This window comes from Fukomys damarensis, unplaced genomic scaffold (genome assembly GCF_012274545.1).
Source record: "Fukomys damarensis isolate Sample0158 unplaced genomic scaffold, DMR_v1.0_HiC HiC_scaffold_5, whole genome shotgun sequence".
Classification (NCBI taxonomy): domain Eukaryota; kingdom Metazoa; phylum Chordata; class Mammalia; order Rodentia; family Bathyergidae; genus Fukomys; species Fukomys damarensis.
In genome coordinates, this window is record NW_022900917.1 from 56291634 (window position 1) to 56299934 (window position 8301).

Sequence of the window (8301 nt, forward strand, 5' to 3'; positions counted from 1 at the left end):
GTAAGACTCAGAGGAATCCAGTTTTCTCTGGACTTATTATCCCTTGAGTTCTATCACTTGGGCCATAATTTTGCTTTAAGATGTATATTTTAGAAAAAAATGAGACAGATGCTATTATGGTTGGTAAATTGAATATTTTACCACTGTCTTGTGGTAATAATATCACATTTCAAACACATGTTAATAATCTACCAGCAACTTTTCTTGTCCCAGGCTCCCACCTATTCTCTTTACTTCTTTACCATGAAAATAACATAGTATCTGCTATGATTCTTTTCTGTGGATATATGTGTATGTGTTGTACTGGGAATTAAGCTACATTCCCAGTCATTTTTTTAAAATTTTGAGACAAGCTCTTATTAAATTGCTAAGTTACTGTGGCTGATCTTAAATTTGAAATCCTTTTCAGTTTGGATAAGAACTGGCCATATGGCATGAGGTTTGTCTTCCCTCTGAGCATTTTCACACCAAGGGGCAAGTGAGTGCAGAGGAAAGCTTAGTGTTTTTGGATTTTCCAGGTTACACCCTTGGGCAGCATCTTCTGGGCCATTCAAGGCAAGTAAAAAAAAAAATGGTCATTTAGGGACTGAGTAGTCCATTAATTCCAGGAAAACCAGAAATCTTTCCAGCTAACAGCCGATCAATCCCTCAATAGCTTTGTCCATTTGCACCAAATTTCCTGGCTTGATAGGCTCTGCATCAATAATTAGAGTAATTCCTAAAGATGAAAAACTCCTGACCTTCTTGTTCTCCTCTTTGATTCATGTCTTTATATATAAAATCAGGAATCTTAAATCATTTGCATGAGCTATGAGCAAACTTTCATTTAAATAATGTACTCCTCATTTGTAGGAAAGTAAATGCACCTTGTGTCTGTAATGCTAAGTGAAATAAATCAGCTTAAATATCACATGGTTTCTCTTATTTGAGAAACTCAAAGTATCAATAAATTAAAAAGCAAAATAAAAGAGAGACGCTAGGAAACAGGAGGACAAACTACGGAGATGGGGAGGGGTCGCGGGGATGGGGGCAGAGAAGGGGAGGGGAGGGGAAATAAAAAAAGGTCCAGGTGGAGGATGTATGTCTATCAAACCCCACAATGAGTGCGTTTATTTTGTATTGAAAACATATACTACTGATATAAAATAAGGTGACAGAGCCTTTTTTATTCAGTTCTCAGAAGCTGAGGAAAGAAAGTGCCTATAGCTACACTTTAAACCGATGGCTTTAAGTAGATCAGGGTCAGAAATGATGGCAGTGGAGAACCATGGCCTGTCCTCCAGATCCTTTTGGAGGGGATTACATCAGAGATGGAGGATATGTTCAGACAATGTTTGTGAAAAGGGTCCCCTTCTTCCTATGATGCCTCTTCTAGTAAAGAGCATGCATAGACTGGAGAGGACAGCAGAGTTCTTAGAAGCAGGCTTATGTATGATTAATTTAAGGTGTTGGTTGGGACTTGATGAAGAGGTAAGTGAACCTACTGTCTATGACAGAAGAAACAAAAGGGGAAAAATAAAAGGTGAAATAATCCTTTGGAAATCTAATATGTCTCTATAAAAGGATGTAGATAAATAAAATGGTTTGAGATATGATATTTATGCAAGCCTTATGAAAACCTTCAATTTTCTACAGTGCCCATATCTATACAGTCTAATCAGGTGAGACAAAGTGGCTTTGACATGTATGAGCCCCTGGCCTGGCAGCAATGGCCAGTTGATCATCAGATTGAAAGCCCTGTTTCTCCACAGTGACAAATGAGGGTGAAGTTTGGTCAATATTGAGTCTAGTGATGACCTACAGTGTCTTGCAGTTCACTATGTTTTCGTGTCGCATAATGAATTCTGATGATTAAAGATAGTGAGCCTCTGCTTGGAGCCCTTCATATTGATGGTATTTTGTGGCAATAATGAATTGTTTTATCCCTACCAAGATAATTCAAAGGCAAGCTCTTTCCTTGAAATATAATCAAGGCAGAGCATGGTAGCATGTTTTCAAGTTCAATCAAGGTATCTATGAGACAGATGATTAAACACAAAATTTTACTCTTTTGGAATGAGCTTAGAGAAAACCACAATCAATCTCCCACTCTACAAATGGAGGTTAACAATGCCCAGGACCCTGGATGTGTGAAATGCTGTCCAACTCTCTCCTTGAAGCAGGGAACATAAAGTCCACACAGACCAGAGAATACCAGTCCTCAGGCAGGGCAGATTACTACCTCAAACTTGGTTAATGATGATATTTGAAAAAGGCAATATTTATAAGGTATAGGAAGAGCCAGGGAAAACAAGCAAAGGATGAATTCAACACCCTAGAGATAGAAGCAAGAGAGAATTCTTATCACCATTTGCATGAAGCAAAGAAGGAGGAATCCTTGGCATCCTGAGAGGGAAGGTGTACACAGAGACAGGTGGTTTGCCCTTTGGAGAGCAGACAGAAGAGGATGCAAGATAACCACAGATCCTTGACCAGAAGGCACTGGGACAAAAGCACAACCTTACTCTCCACCTGCTCACTGGTTTTACCAGGTGCTGTCCAGTGCCTGTAGCTAATTAGAACCTTCCTGGACACAGAATAGAATGAAAAGGTAGAGTGGATGACAGAAGCGAACAAACAATGTACAGCACACATGATTCTGGGCATGCAGGATTCTGGGGGTGTGGTGTCCTCACACCCCGGGGCTGAGTCCAGGATGCCCAAACATTACATAAACTGAGATCCTGAGACTCAGGGCCCAGACTGAGGAAGGGTGTCCCTTCCTCTAGAGTATGTGCTCTCATACCCTATACCTGACCAGGCTGGGTGGACCTCCAGACTGTATCTTTCACACTGGACACCTCTACTGCTTTTGTCCCAGGACAGGAGTTCCTTCAACAGAGAACTTGAAAGTCATGTGATTTTATAGCTTTTCATTATAATTAACTTTATGTTCAATTCTATTCTAAAGTTCAAATATAAAAAGCTACTTTCAACTATAGGTACCTGCAGGGCCCCCAGGGACTTACTCTTTACCACATTTATGTTCTCTGTCGTGTGGACACTGTTGATCATCCTTTCTTTCCTGAAATTCTCTCCTCTTTTTTCTCTGACTCTGCTTCACTTTCTTCTTCATTTATACTTGTTCTTTATCAATATTCTTTGCAAGCTCCTTAATAGAGCTGTTTTCTCCAACATTTTCTTTACCAACTTCACTCTCCTGACGTGCTCGCTGGATGCCCTTCTTCAATTCCGAGGCTCTTCCTGCCCTTCATCCTTCCTAAATGAATATCCCCACCATTAAAAGCCCCTGTATCATGCATACAAATGAATACCTCCCTGGTGCCTCAAGCACAGCCTTCCCAAACCAGAGTTCATTATGTTCTACCCAAAGCTTGTTGTAATTTCTCTGAATTTTCTATTTCAGTTAATGACTCAGCCATTCACTTGGTCACCCAAGCATAATCCTAAAGTAATTCCAGGCTCTTCTTCTTCTCTAACTTCCAAATCCATTCAAACTTTCAGTCTGGCCAATTTAATTTCTTAAATGTTTAGCAAAACCATCATCTCCCCATCTTCTCTGCAGCTGCATTGTTTAGTGTTAAGTCATCTTTCACCTAGACAACTGGGAGAGCTCTAGAGTGTTCTCTGTCCAAGTCCAAAGCCCTCCCATCCGTCAGCCTCCCTTCCCTGCCTTGTACAAGGTCTTCACCTCTGTTCTTCCATGCTCCATTTCTGAGATGCTGCACCCTCTGCCGCTCTCACCTTCACGCAATCTGTGCCGGCCACACAGCCAGCTCACCACAACAGGCCAGGCTTACCTTTGTGTGTGCCTCCCTGTCTTTTCTTCATAACAAATTCTTGCTCACATTTTAATCTGTACTTTGGGGCAGCCTTTCCTCCACTAGCAGGGGTATTCTTGGCTTCCTTTGGACTAATCTTGCCCATACTCTGATACACCTTTCATTACCTTCTGTTGCCTGAATTTTTCTCACTCTCCACCCTCATATATGCCATGCAACTGGCATGAGTTTCCAAATTCATTCAAGAGTTTCAGTATATGAAATTTCAGGTTTGAGTCCATGACGATGATAAAGTCCTGATTTTACCCCTCATTTATATAATACCCAACACACAAAGATGACTTTTAGTGATCTCAGTACTAGGATGCTGATTCAGTGTGGTACTTCTCACACTCTTGTCCTCTCCTACACTTTCCCTAAAATGAAAGACAAATGATTTTCAAAAATCCAAATCTGAGCATGCCCCTTTCTGTCAAGTGATCCCCTTATTTATTTATTTATTCATTGTACTGAGGATTGAACCCACAGTCTTCTCCCTGAGCTACATCTGTAGACCCATTTTTTTTGTTTTATTTTTAACTTGGGACGGGGTCTTGCTGAATCACTAAGTTGTCAGGCTGAGATCATACTTGCATTCTTCCTGCCTCACCTTCCCAGAATGCTGCAATTACGGATGTGTGCCCCAAAGCCCAGCATCCCCATTACTTTTAGGCTGAAGTTCAAAATACTGAGAGAATGTGTTCCACTCTGTCTTATGTTTTGATCACCAGGCTCAGGCATCTTGACTTCCCCTTCACTGCCACAAATGTGTCCCACTTCTGCCAATATATCTCCCTCAGTCATGTTGTTCCCTGCCTAGAGTGATCCTTTTCTTCCTCTTCACCTGGATGTGGCTATCCAGTCCTTAAATGTTAGTTTCCATGCCACTTGTTCAGGAAGGCTGATCTCTTACTGGGAGTGGGTCCTGGGCAGCAAGTCACCTGTGGTGCCCTTATACTCATGTGCATGTTGTACAGAAACTAAGTGTGTAATATCTCACAAACTTAATGCATGGGCTCATCAGTTACCCTGTTTTATTTCCTATCTAAAACATTCTCCATGTAATAGTCATCAGAGCTGACTATGTTAAATTCTTATCAATTATTCATGGAGGTTTTAAAATTTAGATCCCATCTCTCATGGCGGAGTATACATTCCCTTGAGAAGAGATTGCTTCTATCTTGCTTATTTTTATACCTTCACAGCCTGCCTCTTCTCCACATGGAACACTCAGCAACTTGTGCCAGGTGAAGTGAGCTGGGGCTGCTGTGTCCTGCTTGGTGAACTGTGCCAGCTGCATCTGGTGTCTTAAGCAAACAGTGCCGCTCGCTCTCTTTGGCTCTGCACTCATTGCTGACTGTGTCTGTCGCTAGAGCCACAAGAAAGCAAATTTATCACATTTGGCCATGAGTTATCCAGTCTAGCTGACAGAAATGCCAGAGCTTTTCATTACCAAGATGCTTGGTAGCATGAACCAATAAAAAAAAAAAATCCTACATTTTGATCTTTTAAAAAAATGCTTTCCTTTAGTTTTAAGCATTATTTTTGTTTTGAATAGAATGGCAAGTAGATATAAAGTAGTAGTAAGTTTAATCCATATACTTTATATCAGTGTGTAATAGCATACAGCGTTTTCCCAGTTTATTTTTGTTTCTATTTTATGAGCTTTTATCTAATGTTATGATAAAATCATATACTCCTGAGAGCCTGGCTGCACAGAAACAGCCAGGCTCACAGCATTCAGAGACTCAGAAGGGTTCCCCTGGCAACTAGGGCTGCCTGAAACCTTCCCAGTGTTCTTCCCATTTTAACTTCATTTCATGTTGGCCACTAATATGGTAAAAATGGGGGGAAACTAGGGGTACACGAATGAAACAAGACCACTTTAATTATTATTAGCATTATTTTACCTTTAAAAGGCTGGCTCAGCTAGTAGAGATTTATTACCAAGCATCATCTTATAGTTTAGAAGTCCTGCATCCTGCTTTAGTTATAGAAATATATTCCAGAGAAAGCCTTTCATACTTATTATATGCAATTGTTCTCCTTCTGTATATGCAAATATGCACTGGAAGATTCAACCAACCACAGGTTGAAATATATTATTTTTTAAAAATTGCATTTTAGTGAAACACAGACTTCTTTCTGTCATTATTCTCTAAATAATACAGTGTTACACCTATTTAAATAGCATTTACATTGTATTCAGTACCATAAGTCATCTAGAGATGATTTAAGCATATGAGAGAATGTGCATAGGTTACATGTAAATCCTATGGCATTTCATATAAGGGACTTGAGCATCTATGGATTTTTGTATTGATAGGGGTTTTGGAACCACTGAGGGACAAAAACCACTGAGCCACAATAGTATTTGTGAGGAAGGGAGATCAAAAGTTTGAATTGTTGAAATTGTATCAACTTGGAAATTTCTTTGTTATTTTTTACATCTTTAAAATTTAGGGTAAAGCTTTAAAAATAATATAGTTTCCTTTCTTCCTTTTTGCCCTTGCTAAATATTTTCCTCTCAAATTTGTTTTGTGATGGGGTAGAGGGGAGAGTTGTCTTACAAGAAATAGTTCTGCTTAACAGGCATGTGGCAAGAACCAGGAGCACTTGTGTTTGAACCCATAACCAGCATTACCAGCTGTGAGAACCACCTGCATGCTAAGGAAAGAAAACTACCAATATGTAAATGAGCACAAAAGGAAGATACATAATGTGACACACTTTCAAATGTGTGTAACAAAGGGCCAGGTGTGGTGGTGCACACCTAAAATCCCAGCACTTGGGAGGCTGCGACAGGAGGATCACTCACAGTTTGAGGTCAGTCTGGGCTACAAAGTAAGTGCAAGGCCAACCTGAACTATATAGCAAGACTCTGTCTCAAAAAAAAAAAAAAGAAAAAGTGTGTAGCACAGGCATTTTTCAGATGAAGTAGAAACAGCAAATAAACATGAAAAATGTTTAACATCATTGGTCATTTGAGAAAGGCAGATGTACTTTTAAAGCAGGGGAATGGAGAAAAAAAATAAAAAGCCAGATTGATTATGTAAAGGTACAAATTTCCAACAATGAATGTCATATTGTATACTTTAAATGTACCAATAAAATTAATAAAAGTTTAAAAAGAACAAAATCATAAATAAATAGATAAGTATACTTGTAAATAGATAAAAAGAGAGATAATGTGGACTTCACAGTTTTTAACTGTTTTTACAGCTCCAGTATTGCTCAGTTTAAAGCAAAACATCTTTACCCATTTGTTTGGATAGCTTGAACAGGAAGCAAGCCCATAGACACATAGGGAATGTTTTGTTTGCCATCTTCCTTATGGAGAGAACATCCTTAGATATGTGGAAGGCTGAAATTTGCAAAAGGAGATACCACTTTCTACTGAGAGCTTGGCGTAAGATTTAAAAGACACAAGATATGATAATCATCCACAAGACACAATGAAAATATGGTGGCTGCAGGGATGCTTTTTATTTTTTTTAATACCAATCACTTTGTTTTTTATAACACTGCTCAAATGAATTATGGTTTTCTAAACTATGAAAATACTTTGGTTGCCAAGGTATGTGGAAAAATGTAGGAATCCTTTTCTGCCTATGCTGATGAATGGAAGGGCTGTCTCGGTCACTAGGATGTACCCAGATATGGGCACTGTGAGCTATGGGAAGCAGTGGGGACCTGTGTTTTTCAGTCTGAGGCAAAAAGTCCAAGAGAAAAATTCAAGGGCATAACCTTTGGGATCCTCCAACCCTGGCCCAGGTAAGCAATGGGTATGGGGGAAATTCCCTACTCTCCTTCAAGACCTCCGCCTTAGTGATGGTGCCCTGGATTTCCATCTTTGTGCCCTTGTCCTTCTGGTCCCTTTGCCGAAGAGGCACTTTCACCCAGCAGAATCTGATAGCAATACTTGAACTGACAGAGTCATGCCTAGAAATAGCAGCGTGTGAGTTTCTCTGCAGAGGTTCACATTTGGTCGTGTGGTAGAGGAAGTGTTGTGTGAGGGAGATGTGAGCGGAATGTGATGACTGCCAGTAATAGTATAAGACACTGTCGCCTTCTAGATCAGCACTGATCTGGGCCGGGAGCGTGAGTGTTTTGTCCCCACCGGTGACACCGTGCTGTACAGGCAATACCTATAAGGTCCAATTTGCATTCAGGACGCCACTCCAGTTGCAGCAGGCTGAAAGTAACAATGCACAGAAGTGTTCTATCCATACATTTTAAAGCAGTAATATTTTATGATGTGGTGCTATTCTAATTGGATCATTCTATGTTGTTTGGATTACTCTAAATAAATGAACAAATAAAGTCCTCAAAATTACAATGACTTTTTCTCCTCCCCGGAAAAAGACACATCCAGTGAGCTATACACTCAGTAACTTCTACACACAGTATCAATAATCTAGGCGCTACGGAATTAAACAGGCATACCCTTTCCTATTATTAAATGTAAAATAGACCAGAG